This window comes from Helianthus annuus, chromosome 13 (assembly GCF_002127325.2).
Source record: "Helianthus annuus cultivar XRQ/B chromosome 13, HanXRQr2.0-SUNRISE, whole genome shotgun sequence".
Lineage (NCBI taxonomy): Eukaryota > Viridiplantae > Streptophyta > Magnoliopsida > Asterales > Asteraceae > Helianthus > Helianthus annuus.
The window spans coordinates 16,237,821-16,252,573 of record NC_035445.2 but is presented as its reverse complement, the minus strand read 5'-3'; the positions used below and the strand labels follow the sequence as shown (position 1 = coordinate 16,252,573).

General features: G+C 40.0%; 1 long non-coding RNA gene across 1 annotated transcript; it reads left to right on the top strand.

The window, feature by feature from the left end:
* The first annotated feature begins 1,200 nt into the window (after positions 1-1,200).
* LOC118485423 lies at positions 1,201-4,018 on the top strand. Its single transcript, XR_004876026.1, has 3 exons — positions 1,201-1,587; positions 3,378-3,444; positions 3,979-4,018. It is a non-coding gene; the product is annotated as an uncharacterized LOC118485423 (long non-coding RNA).
* Positions 4,019-14,753: the final 10,735 nt, after the last annotated feature.

The following is a 14,753-nucleotide window of genomic DNA, read 5'->3' as shown; positions in this document are numbered from 1 at the left end:
GAAATCTTAGAAAAGATTGGCACCGTTTCCTACAAACTGAAGTTACTAGAAGAACTAAGTAGTGTACACGACATATTTCATGTGTCGAATCTTAAGAAGAGTCCAACACAAGAAACGGTTATCATCCCGGCGGATGAAGTTCACATTGATGACAAACTCCAATTCATAAAGCACCTGTTAAGGTCATGGACCGGGAGGTCCAGAAAATACGAAGGAGTCGTAACATATTAGTTAAAATTCGTTGGAACTCTTGACACGGACCCGTATATATTTGGGAACGTACAGATCAAATCAAAACCAAAATACCCCTGCCTGTTCGAGAATACTCCTGCAAAGGATGACTCAGCTTGAATTTCGGGACGAAATTCTTAATAACAGGGGGAGAATGTGACAACTGCCACTTTACGGTAACTTTTCACACTTAAAATACTCATTTTAGCTACATTTTTAGCTACATTTTTTATTCATTTTGAACATCCGAACTGCTTATTTCGTGACATACACATAGAATACTCAAGGAATACTTACTTAGGATGCATATGACTCATTTTTATTAAGTACATTTGGAACAGTTTAAACAATGCATCGAAACTACTAGAAAAGCACCTAATAAACTAGTATTCTGACGAAAAAGCAGAATCCGCAGAAAATCATCTAAACGACATCTTTAGGACTTAGACGAAAGTCCAACATCTTATATATATTAAACCCTAACTAGGAATACAAGGGTTTGATTTAAATCCTTTCCGAAGTCCGATAACACTAAAAATTGCCCGAAAAGCACTAAAAGCGATGATTTCAACATTTTTCCGCAGAAATTCTGCTGAAATCAGCTTTCTAATATTTTTACGACATGTAAAAATATTATTTGACATATAATTCATGTGAGGATACATTCGGGTAATATCCGAGCCAATAACTACATCAATTCACACATGTTTCGCAACTTAGCGTTCAAATAACATCTAACCGAAACAATTCGAAACAAATGTCCGAACGATATCAAATCTTTTTTTTAATGGTCATCTAGTGTTAATCGGATCATTTTGGTCTAGTAATGATCATTTAACACCCTTTAAACACTTATACTTATAAACTACCTAAAACATCTAACTAAGAACTCTAGCATTTTTACTAAGTAATTCAAGAAGGAAAAGCAAAGGGAACCCCCCCCCCATTCACGGTTGCAACACCCCTTGTGGGCCCCACTTTTCTTTCAACTTGTTACCAATAATATCTAGATATTTACTTCATGTTGCAACTTGATACAAGTGGTGAAATGTGATCATTGTAGCAACTAGTTACCTTCTTTTTCTAACCCTTTCATTCATGCATTTCACCTCCTATCTTCACAACACCAAAAGCTCCCAACAACACCCCATTTTCGGTCAAGAACACCCCTCCCCCATCTTCATTTTCAAGCCACTTTCATGATGATCAAGATGCATTTTCATGGAACTTAGGAGGATCTAAGACAACCACAAGTTGAAGCAAGCATTTCCATTCATCTAAGAGCTTTCAACCATCAAATCTTCATCTTCTTTGCTTCTTATTTTCACCTAGATCATCCCTAGCCAAGAGCTAGAAGTGAGACTTCTAAATCCTTTATTTTCATACTTGTTTATGTATTTATTGTTAAAGAACAACTTATAACTAAAACAACAATACAAAACAAGATGAAAATATAAAGAAGCAAAATAATAATCATGATATAAAAGTGTGTTTATGTTGTGAGTTAAAGATGATTACTTGCATATTTGATCTAGTTTTGATGATTAGCATAAAAATAACTTGTTAGATGATGTTTAAAAACATAATCTAACAAGTGTACATGAAAATGTTTAAGGGTTTTTGTTAAACATAAATGTTTAGATGGAGGATCATGATCTTTGATTTTGTTAAAGTATGTAAGGTTGTTAACTAAAAATAATGCTTTTACAAGTTATAAAAGGAAAACATACAAGATGGGTTTTTATGAAAAGCTTGTTAAAACTAGAAGTAAAATATGATTTTTGGACTAGTAAACATATGTAAAGATCATACCAAAACCCTACATGATTATGAGTTCATCTTGATAAGTTATGTTATAAATCTCATATGTTTTTATTAAGAAAAATATGAGAAGATTAGTGGTGATTTTATAAGAAAAAGATGTGTTTTTATTAAACATGGCAAAGTCCATATTTCTAATAAAATATGGCCAAGTTTTTCTTAAAAATCATAAGTTACAAAAACTATTATTTTTGACAAAATATTTATTAGATTAAAAAGATTTTAAAGAATAGTTTTTATAAAAGCAAAGTTTGATATAAATATATATTTTTGAGAAAATATATATTTAGTTAACTTAACAACTTATGTGCTATGTGTCATTTGTTTGTATTAGTTATATTTATGATAACTAGGAACTTGAATACAATGATACAAATGAACACAATGTACATTTCGACTAAAGTCTTACAAGACTACATTTAAATACATCTTATAAACACCTTACGGACATTCCGAGCTTTCGAACACAACTTATGGTCAAAACGGACGACGGGCGAATCTATGAACATATCGCCATTCCGAGGAAGTTACTACGACGTTTAGGCGATCTTTCGACACGAATACATACACATCACCGAAAACAATATCCGAATGTTTTGAAACTTATAAAAACTATTGTGTATTCTTTTAACTAAAAAAAAAAACCTATACTTAGTAATTTTTATAAAAATGAAAGAATATATTTTTAACAAATGGGCTTCTCTTATAACAAATGGGCTATTTTACGAATGGGCTTATTTTTAACAAATGGGCTTATTTTATAACAAATGGGCTATTTTTACAAATGGGCTTATCATCCTAAATGGGCTTAACATAAATACATGGGCTAAGCCCAATACCAAAACTTATGGGCTAAGCCCAATACCCAACATATGGGCCAAGGCCCAATAACATAAAGCCCAATAACATTTGGGCCCAACACTATTGAGGCCCAACACTATTGAGGCCCAACACTATTTAGGCCCAACACTATTTAGGCCCAACACTATTTAGGTCCAACACTATTGAAGCCCAACACTATTTTGGCCCAACAACATGAATTCTTGGGCTAAGCCCAATGACATATAAATTGGTAAAAATACAATTATACAATTTATTCATACAAGACATGAAATCCAGAGGACAAGACTCGATGATACAACTCACGAGATACAAGAATATATATTTGGCGAAATATATACACTAAACAGTTATCAATTAATACATCTAAGACACAGTTCAATGAATAACAAAGACATACAATTCTTAACACATATTCAAGATAAAAGACTTGTACTCAAGTCATTACAAGACCGAAGTGTCTAACAAATATAGAACGTTTGTAGGTGGTGATACTATTCAGGACGACCGTACGTCAGATCACAGTTACTTACCATTCACGGACGCAATTCTGTGAGTTCATGTCCCCTATTCATTTAAATGTTTTACAACTTTACAACTATCGGGGAAAATACATGTTCAACGTATGTTAAAGTTAGGGAATGAAACACCTTAGATCATGTGCGAATTAGGGTTATACATCTAAGCACCATTAATCCAGTTTGGACCTAGGTACAAGTGGTTAGATCTAATGGGTTTTGGCGAGCCCCACTCTTGGTCGTGGACCCATACGGAAGAGTGCTTTTGTGTCCCAGTCGATAGGAATCGGCATAAAATCGTCTAGGGTTGGATTGCTTCCTTTTTCGTCACACATATTAATGTCCTCGCGAAACATTAATGATCAACGATTTCATTGACGCTTTACATACTACATCATTACATACAGATACATTTTATACAACTCACATTTTATGGATACATTTTATACAACTCACATTTTATGGATACATTTTATACAACTCACATTTTACAGATACATCTCATCCAACTAAACTGCATGAACTCGCCAACTTTTGTTGATGTTTTCAAACTTAACATGTATTTCAGGGAATTAGTGGACCATGCAGACATTTCAGTCAAGGAAAGCAAGTATCAAGACTCCATGCCACCATTTAAAGGGTTTGCCCGTTATATACCGCCTCTTTGCGGTGATATAGTGGTCAAAGCCTTGACATTTTAAGACTTACATTTCGAAGTATAAAACAATGACAACTTATTTTCATTTGATGGTTTGTAACCAATACATTTAACTTATTTGCGTTCTTTTGAAACGATTATGACAATGGCATTGGAGCTTGTTTTTATTCATTTAGTATGTTCACTTATATTGTTATGCAATGAGAACTGATCAGATCACACCTCGCGCTTCCGCTACGAGCGGGTGTGACATAAAAAGGTTGCGGTTTGGGTGAAATTGCATGACGTCCCTCTAGTGGCATATTCTGATGATGGGTTAAGCATGCTGGCTTCAAAAATTGGATCTCCTGTGCGGCTGGATTCGTATACTGTTGATATGTGTAATGAGGCTTGGGGACGGAGCAGCTATGCTAGGGCTCTCATTGAAATATCAGCTGATCAGGAGTTGAAAGGCACTATAACCATGGCTATTCCTGAATTGGATGGAAACAAATATGTTACGGAGACTATTCGGGTGGAGTATGAATGGGAACCTCCAAGATGTGCGCACTGCTGTGTGTTTGGGCATGACTCTGAGGAATGCCCTACTCGCATTGGCTCAACATCTAAATCTCCTATTAACAGGCCAATAGTAGACGAGGATGGTTTCACTGATGTTCCGGTTAAGAAGAGTGCAAAGAAGAATGGCTTTCAAGTTAATAACCAGAAGCCCAAATTTGAATACAGGCCGGTGGATAGGAAGAAAAAGCCTGTTACTTCTCAGCAGGTTTCGACTTCCCATAAAATCCAAACCCATAACCCGTTTTCTGCGCTCGAATGTGTTGGGGGTCGGGGTGGTTCAACTCAAGAGAAAAATAAAGGGGGTAGACAGATTCATGTGGATTTAGATGAGGACGAGGTTGAAGTTGTTTATGATGAAACCAAGGATTCGGGTACATATCCTTCGTCTTCTAGAACAGGGGCAAGCACCTCTTCCACAAAGATCTTCAATGGTTAGCCCGTCTTGGGATCGTCTAAAGGGGCTGCCGTTTCGTGGCAACTTCATTTTCGATGATGGAGGTTGAAGATTTTGGTTTTTATTGTTTTGTCTACTAGATATCTTTGCATGATGTGTAGTAGGCTAGGTTTGATGTGATGTCATAGGTTTTTTTTTATGTTTGTTGGCTTACATATATGGGGCATGTCCTGTATATGAACTAGTGTGGAATTCATCCTCACTACTTGTACTTATTTGCGGTTTATAATAGATTCACCGGGGTAACCCTTTACCCAAAAAAAAACTACAAGAGCTTTTGGATAAGGGCTTTATTCGTCCAAGCTCTTCGCCTTGGGGAGCTCCAGTATTATTCGTGAAAAAGAAGGATGGCACTTTCAGAATGTGCATTGATTATCGCGAACTGAACAAGGTTACAGTGAAGAACCGCTATCCTCTTCCTCGTATTGACGATTTATTCGACCAGTTGCAAGGGTCGAGTTACTATTCCAAGATTGATTTAAGGTCAGGGTATCATCAGCTGAGAGTCCGGGATGAGGACGTCTCCAAGACAGCAATCAGAACTCGCTACGGTCACTACGAGTTTCTAGTCATGCCATTCGGGCTTACGAATGCGCCTGCAGTATTCATGGATCTTATGAACAGGGTGTGCAAACCCTATCTTGACAAGTTCGTCATTGTCTTCATCGACGACATTCTGATCTACTCCAAGAGTCAGGAGGAACACGAGCAGCACTTACATCTTATCTTGGAACTTCTTCGAAAGGAGCAATTGTACGCCAAGCTTTCTAAATGCGACTTCTGGCTTCGTGAAGTCCACTTTCTAGGCCATGTGGTGAACAGGGATGGGATTCATGTCGATCCATCCAAGGTAGATTCGATCAGGAACTGGCCTGCACCGCGTACACCAACGGAAATACGCCAATTCTTAGGTTTGGCGGGGTATTACAGACGATTTATTAAAGACTTCTCCAAGATTGCGCAGCCGCTTACAATGCTAACACAGAAAGGTGTTACCTATCGTTGGGGTAGTACACAAGAAACCGCTTTTCAGTACTTAAAGGATAGGCTTTGCAGCGCACCTATTCTCTCATTGCCAGAGGGCACCGATGATTTTGTAGTCTATTGTGACGCATCGATATAGGGGCTTGGTTGTGTATTGATGCAGCGGGATAAAGTTATTGCCTACGCTTCTCGTCAACTCAAGGTTCATGAACGGAACTACACGACGCACGATTTAGAGCTGGGAGCTGTTGTTTTCGCGCTTAAGATATGGCGACACTACCTGTACGGTACCAAGTGCACTATTTGCACCGATCACAGGAGTCTCGAGCATATCTTCAAGCATAAGGAATTGAATATGCGTCAACGACGATGGGTCGAGTTACTTAATGATTACGAATGCGCCATCAAGTACCATCCAGGCAAGGCCAATGTTGTGGCTGACGCTCTCAGCCGGAAAGACACTCTACCTAGACGCGTACGAGCCTTGCAGCTCACTATTCAGTCCAGTCTTCCCGCACAGATACGAACTGCTCAGATGGAAGCATCAAAACCAGAAAACGTCAAAGCTGAAGCCTTACGCGGTTCAAGGCAACGAATGGAACAAAAGGAAGACGGCGCATACTATGTAACGGGGCGTATCTGGGTCCCACTTTTTGGCGGTTTACGCGAGCTGGTAATGGATGAAGCTCACAAGTCTTGCTACTCGGTACATCCAGGTTCGGATAAAATGTACCACGACATCAGAACTACATACTGGTGGCCTAGCATGAAAGCCCACATCGCTACTTACGTCGGCAAATGTTTGACGTGTGCAAAAGTCAAAGTGGAGCACCAGAAACCAGCGGGTCTACTTCAACAACCCAGGATACCACAGTGGAAATGGGAAGAGATTTGCATGGATTTTGTTACAGGCCTACCTAGATCTCAGCGTGGGAATGATACCATATGGGTGATTGTAGATCGACTCACCAAGTCTGCACACTTCCTGGCTATAAAGGAAACGGATAAGTTCTCCACTCTCGCAGACATCTATCTTAAGGAAGTTGTTTCGAGGCACGGGGTGCCCACCTCCATTATTTCGGATCGGGATGCACGATTCACGTCAGAGCTATGGCAAGCGATGCACAAATCTTTTGGCTCACGATTAGACATGAGCACAGCATATCATCCTCAGACGGATGGGCAGTCTGAGCGAACGATCCAAACTCTTGAAGACATGTTTCGGGCATGTGTTATTGATTTCGGCAACGGCTGGGAAAAACATCTCCCTTTGGTGGAGTTCTCATACAATAACAGCTATCACACCAGCATATAAGCCGCTCCATTCGAGGCATTGTACGGACGTAAATGCCGGTCACCTCTCTGTTGGGCAGAGGTGGGGGATAGTCAAATCACGGGTCCAGAGATTGTAGTGGACGCCACGGAAAAGATTGCACAGATACGACAACGCATGGCGGCAGCACGCGACCGTCAGAAAGCATACGCGGATAAGCGAAGGAAACCGTTGGAATTTCAGGTCGGGGACCGGGTTTTATTAAAAGTCTCACCCTGGAAGGGTGTGGTTCGATTTGGTAAACGAGGCAAGCTCAATCCACGGTATGTTGGACCGTTCGAAATCATTGAGAAAATAGGCAAAGTGGCCTACAAGCTAAACCTACCAGCTGAACTCGGTGCAGTTCACAATGTATTTCACGTGTCGAATCTGAAGAAGTGCCTGTCAGATGAGACCCTCATAGTTCCTTTTAAGGAACTCACTATCGACGAGCGGTTGCAGTTCGTCGAGGAACCAGTTGAAATCACGGACCAGGATGTTAAGTTCCTCAAAAGCAAGAGAATCCCTCTTGTTCGAGTCCGTTGGAACTCCGGACGTGGCCCAGAGTACACCTGGGAACGCGAAGACCAAATGAAAGAAAAGTACCCCCAGTTATTCGGAACCAATGCATCCACTACTGAGACTGAAGCTACTACTGCGGAATTTCGGGACGAAATTCCAAATCAACGGGGGGATGATGTGACACCCCAGGAAAACCAGTGAACAATACAGCTTACCTAGCTTCCTCAGTGAGTGCGTACCAAATTTCGGGACGAAATTTCTTTTAAGTTGGGGATAATGTGACAACTCGAATTTCCAAGATTTCTGTTTCGCATTTATTGCACGTTCTTGTATTGTTTAGTTGATTATTTGCACAATTAATTGCTATGGAATTTTACACGTCTTGATGCAATGAATCGTATTGTGTGATTGTGCATGGTTGTTTGTTAGTTGTGAAAGACTTGGTAAATATATGAACTTGGTGGCAAAACTGTGAAATTGTTATGAGATGGTGTACATGTGTAAATTATGATACTTAGGGAGGTAGTGGGTAATTAGTGAAATCCTAGAGATACTTAACCCTAATCTCTTTTCCTAATCATTCACTAATCATCACAAGAATCAAAACACGTACCCTCACATTCCCTAATCCTCTCTACAATCATCTTCTCATCATTCTTGGCTTCACAAGTCTTTTGCAACAAGTTTGATCTTCCAATCCATCTAGAATCAATCAAGGTAATTGTTTAATCATTGTTTGATGTTAATTGTTGATTGATTGATTGATGTTAAAACCCTAGTTCTTCATGTGATAGGCTGTGATTTTGATTTGATTCTGAATTATTGATGATGATGATTAGTTGTATGATTGATAGATGGTTCCTGTAATGATTATAGGTTGATTATTGTTGATCATAAGTGGATTGAATATGATTCTGCCGTCACTATGTATGATATTAGGGTTAGAAACCAAGAAAAACGTAACTGTTATGATGCAAAAACGAATGATTGAATTGTGTCTCAGAGTTTTGTGAATGAATATGTATGTCTGAGTTTCGTGACCCTGACGTAGTTGTCTGAGTTTTGTTAACCACATGAGGTCCGAGCTTTTGAACAAGCTCATGGGTCCGAGTTCTTTATGAATATCATGTTGTCCGATCTTTAAACACTGGAAGAGATCCGAGCTTTGTGAGCCTAACCTCTTGTCCGACTTTTACTTATGATAATAGGGAGTCCGAGTTCTGCTAACAACACACATGTGTCCGAGTTTCATGCTTAGGTCCGAGTTTCATGTTTATACCATGTGTCCGAGTTTTTAATAAGGTGAAGATGGGTCCGAGTTTTGTAAACACCCACCTTTGGTCCGACTTTTATAAAGGGGAAACCCCCCCCCCCCCCACTAGTCCGAGTTCCATATATTTATAATCAGGTCCGAACTTCTTTTAATAAGTAACAAGGATCCGAGTTTTAGTTTAAATTGATATGGTCGGATTTTTTTTATTTATTGTTTTAAATGGTCCGAACTTTAACCCCCCATACCCCTAGTCCGAGTTTTTAACCCCACAACCCCTTTGTCCGACTTTTAATTACTTGCCACTAGGTCCGACTTTTGTTAGGGTCTTGTTGGTCCGAACATTAAGGCATCAAGCCTTGGTCCGAATTTGCTTATCATGCTTAGCCCGACTTTCTTACTTGTGATATAGTGTCGAGCTCTCATGTCTTATGCTCTGTTTAAGTGTTAAGCTTTGTTGATTGTCAGAATTGCATACGTTATGTAGAATCAGAACCTTACAAAGTGATGTATGAAGCAAGTTACCTGTAAACACCAGTGTATAGAGCCTATTGTATGTTCTGTATGTTCTGTGCATTACCGCATGCTACCGTATGTTATCGTATATGATTGTGTGATGCTGTAGATAGGAACAATCTTCATCATATCATCCTGTACACAGTGAACACACATAGCACATTGCTTGAGTATCAAAGTCTAGCAAACCCTGATTGATTTTATATACTTACGTCAAGAATGTGCAACATATCCTAGGTCGTGTATAACGGACTTAGACATTTGATAAACTCTAGAGCATAGCATACCGAGCAAACCAAGGTGAGTTCACACCCTTACTAAGGCATGGGTTTCCCAAGGGCTTGGGAATGGGATTAAAGGAATGTGATTGACGAGATTCGTACATACACTACTAATAGACTACCATACCATCGTCCTCGATTGTGCAGGACACATACGTAAAACCTACGTATACTTATGCCACTCGCTATCCTCGGTTGTGAAGGATACTCACGTAAAACCTACGTGAACTTATTATACTCACTACTGCCTCGGTTGTGTCAGGCACTTACGTAAAACCTACGTAAACCCCCGCGTACTCCTATCCTCGGTTGTGAAGGATACTTACGTAAAACCTACGTAAACCCCATACGCGCTATTGTTCTCGGTTGTGAAGAACACTTATGGTTATGCATAGTCTAGTGGATAAATAACATGGGAAGCCCCCACCAATAGAAACCAATATCGGCCCAGTAGAGCCACATGTTACATACGAACTTACTATTACGCATTTACTTTCTGTGAACTCGCTCAACTAGTTGTTGATCCTCTGTTACATGCCTTGCAGGTCGTTAGATACATGGAGCTTGCACATGGAGGAGCTGGTCGTTGTGGGCTTGGATCGTGATTACCTTATTAAACACTTATGACATTTCGTACTTAATTATGTTGGGTTTTGATTATACGCTTCCGCTAAACAATGATAACTTACTTATGATTTGGAAACACCTTTCATATGGATTTGGTTTGGTTTAATTGCTATTACTTTAACTATATACGTTGTTCTATATGATTGGTGGCTTGATCCTGGTCAGTCACGCTCCCAAGCGGTGATACTCCGCACGTGGATTTTGGGGGGTGTGACATTTTCCTTATCAACCATGGCCCTCCTTCCAGAACTTTCATAAGCCCCTCTTTAGAATCAAACTTGAAGAAAAAGAAGCCATTAGTGTTCATCATGAGCTTAGAAAACCCAAACTTAGCCCAGACATTGTTCGCATAGTATTTAACTACAGGAAACGGCAGTCTATTCCCTAAAAAAAAGCCATATAGCACATTGTCAAACTTATCTTGAACCTTTTAACACCACATCAGCATCTTCACGTGTCTCCACTGGCTCCATCAGACGGAAGTTAACTTCCTTTTTGGTCCGCATATTAGATTGAAGCTTTTCAGCATAAGAGAACCTCATCGAACTATCCTGATGCTGATCATCATTAGACTTAGGAACAGCACTATCCAACTGATTCGGGTTCCGGCTTGGAACTTGTTCATTGATCCTGGCTAGATGTGTACTGTATGGGCCGGTTTAGTGGCTTGGGTCGTGTTTGTTTGGTTGTTCTTTTGGTAGTTGTTTTCTGTGGTTTGGTTGTTTTTCTGATTTGTTTTCCTAGTCTTGGTATGCCAAGTCTAGCGGGTGTGTAACATTTCAGTTGCACTTGTGTGCTTTATTGTTTGATATAAAATTTACCGGGGTAACCCTTTACCCAAAAAAAAACGAATGTTTGATCTTGAAACCGGGATTTGTAATACCTAAGGAATGGATTATCATGAGGGCACCGAGAGTTAATGATCTGTACGTGTTGGATATGAGCATAGCTACTACAACCACGGGTCAAGCTCATTGTTTTGTGTCCAGAGCAACTGAGAAAGAATCGAGATTGTGGCACCGCAAGATGGGGCATATTCATCTTAGAAAAATGAATCACTTGGTGCACAATGATTTGGTTCTTGGAGTTCATGTCAAAGGTTTTCATCTGTAAGGGGAGTGCATTAGCTATGTTAAAGGCAAGCAGAAGAAAAAGTCACACCCTACAAAGCAAGTCAATTCAGTTTCGAGACCTCTGGAAAGACTTCACATGGATTTATTCGGTCCTGTGAATGTCAAAAGTATTACAGGAGATTACTACTGTTTGGTCGTTACTGATGATTATTCCAGATTTTCATGGGTATCTTTCTTGAAGACGAAAGACAAAACATTTGATAGTTTGATGGCGTTGTTTAAGAGGATTGAGAATCTGTACCAAAGGCGTATCAAAAGAATTCGAAGTGATAATGGTACTGAATTCAAGAACAGCAAGATGGAAGAATTTTGTGATGAAAGAGGTATATTGCATGAGTTTAGTGCTCCGTACACTCCGTAGCAGAATGGAGTCGCAGAATGCAAAAACCGGACACTAATCGAGACGGCTAGAACTATGCTCGCAGATTCAAAGTTATCGATAAATTTTTGGGCTGAAGCTGTTTCTTTTTTTGGGTAAAGGGTTACCCCGGTGAATCTATTAATCACAACCAAATAAGTACAAGTAGGAGGCAAAAACACCACCTAGTTCACAAAAGCGACATGCCGCTAATATGTAACCAAACAAGAACAAAAAACACCACCCAGACAAAGGGGAATCAAAGAAAAACCAAAAACGAATTACAAGAATAAAGCTCTAAGTGTCCTCAAAGCTAATCTCCCACTCTTGTAAGACCTGTCGCACATGTATTGTGTCCTTGAACTTTAGTGATTTGAGCTTAAGTCGAACGTTGCTGATGATGTGATCAGCCAATTTTTCTGGAGGCCGCAATTGATTGTTGAAAAACCTGGAGTTCCTTTCCCGCCAGATAAAATAAGTTGTAGCCGCAACCAAAAGCTTGCCAATAATGGTGGCTATGGATCTCGATCGAGCCCGAGGAAGTAACCAGCTAACAATCTCATCCCAATTAGAACCCACGGCCTTCATGGCTGAATTCTCGTTAACACGATTCCAAACCTCTGTCGCATACTTGCATTCAAAGAAAAGATGATAATGCGAGTCGATGTTATTGTGACAAAGCAAACAGCACATTAAGTTCATGCAATCCTTGTTATCAATGTTCCATTGCCTTATTCTGTCTTGTGTGACTAACTTTCTTCTGAAGACGAGCCAAAGAACAAAAGCGTGTCTTGGAATACATTGCGAGAACCAGACCAGATTGTACCAGCTCACCTGAGTGCCACGAGAACGAATGCACTCCCACGCGTCAGAGGAACTGAACGGGACCAGGCGCTCATTAATGTCTTTCCACAAAACAACGTCCCTAACCCCTTCTGAAAGATTAATAGACGGTAGTTGATTCAAGACCGGGTAAGATGTTAACCAATGGCTCGGCCAATTCCAATTACCTTCCGAGATAAGATCAGCAACTTTCGAATGGATAGATAGCCCTGCCTGTCTCATCATCGAAGGAGAGATAAGATTTCCCAACGGACACAGCTCACACCACGAATCATACCAAGCTGAAGTGGCCATACCATCTCCTATTTTGGTCCAGAAGAAACGTTGAACATGAACTCTGCCTTTCAAGAGGTTTCTCCACCCCCAACTACAAATACTCGGAATCGGGATGTCCCAAAAATTCCTATCCTTTAAGAGATGGATTTTTACCCAGTCCACCCACAAAGATTGTCTACCTGAAAGAATGCTGTTGATATGCTTAGTCATAAGGCTGATATTCATATCGTTTAACCTTCGAATACCCAACCCACCTTCGGCTTTAGGCATGCAAACCGAGTTCCAAGAGACTTTCGCTTTACCTTTCATCAGCGGACCTTGGCACCAAAGGAAACCTCTCATTTTTTGCTCAAGCTCTTTGATAGTTCTAGCTGGCAGAGTAAACACAGAAGCCCAGTAAGTACTCATCGCCGATAGAACTGAAAGAATTAATTGCAACCGCCCCGCAAAGGATAGCGTCTTGTTTTTCCAATTGGTGATACGGCTTTCCAGTCTATCGGACAAGACCCTGCAATCTTTATAAGATAGTTTAGTGGTAATAAGAGGGACTCCCAAATACCGAATAGGGAATTCTCCTTGCTGAAACGGCACTATACGTAGAATCCTCCGTTTAGTTCTCCTATCAATATTGCACATAAAGATAGTACTTTTAGCAAGGCTAGGATGCAATCCCGACATGTCTTTAAATCGGTTGAGAGAGCTCATGATTGTTTTGACTGAAGCAACTTCCCCTCTAGCAAATAACAAAAGGTCGTCCGCAAAACAAAGATTTATAATCCTCTGCTTGACACACCGGTTATGGAATCTGAATGAGGAATCTATAGTCGATGCATTGTGCAAAATGGATGTCAAGATTTCCATGACTAGAGTGAAGAGGTATGGGGACATCGGATCACCTTGCCTTAGACCTCTCCTCCCTTTGAAATAACCATAAACGTTTCCATTAACACAGATAGAGAAAGAGGTAGAAGAGACACATACCATAATCCATTCAACCATGGTTGGGTGAAACCCAAACCCCTTAAGAATGGCCTCCAAGAAAACCCAATCAACCGTGTCATATGCTTTTTGAATATCTACTTTGAACGCGCAGCGAGGGGGCCCATAATCCCGGTGATAATTATGAAGTAATTCCTGGGTAAGTAAGATATTGTCAGATATGCATCTCCCTGGAATAAAAGCCGATTGGTTCAAACTAACTACACCGTTCAATCCCTCCAAAATTCTAGTTGTGATAAGCTTACTAATGCATTTGTAGATTACATTACAGCAAGCGATGGGCCTGAAGTCAGACACAGTATCAGGAGTCGGAACTTTAGGAATTAAAGCCAAAAAAGTATGGTTTATTTCCTTAAGGATTTTACCCGACTGGAAAAATTCCTGAACTGCACCACATATGTCATCACCGATAATATGCCAAGTATGCTTGAAAAAATCTGATGAATATCCATCCGGACCTGGAGCCTTTAAAGAACCAATAGAGAACATAGCTGCCTTAATATCCTCATTAGAGAATGCACGAACCATGTGATGAGCTATATTTTCATC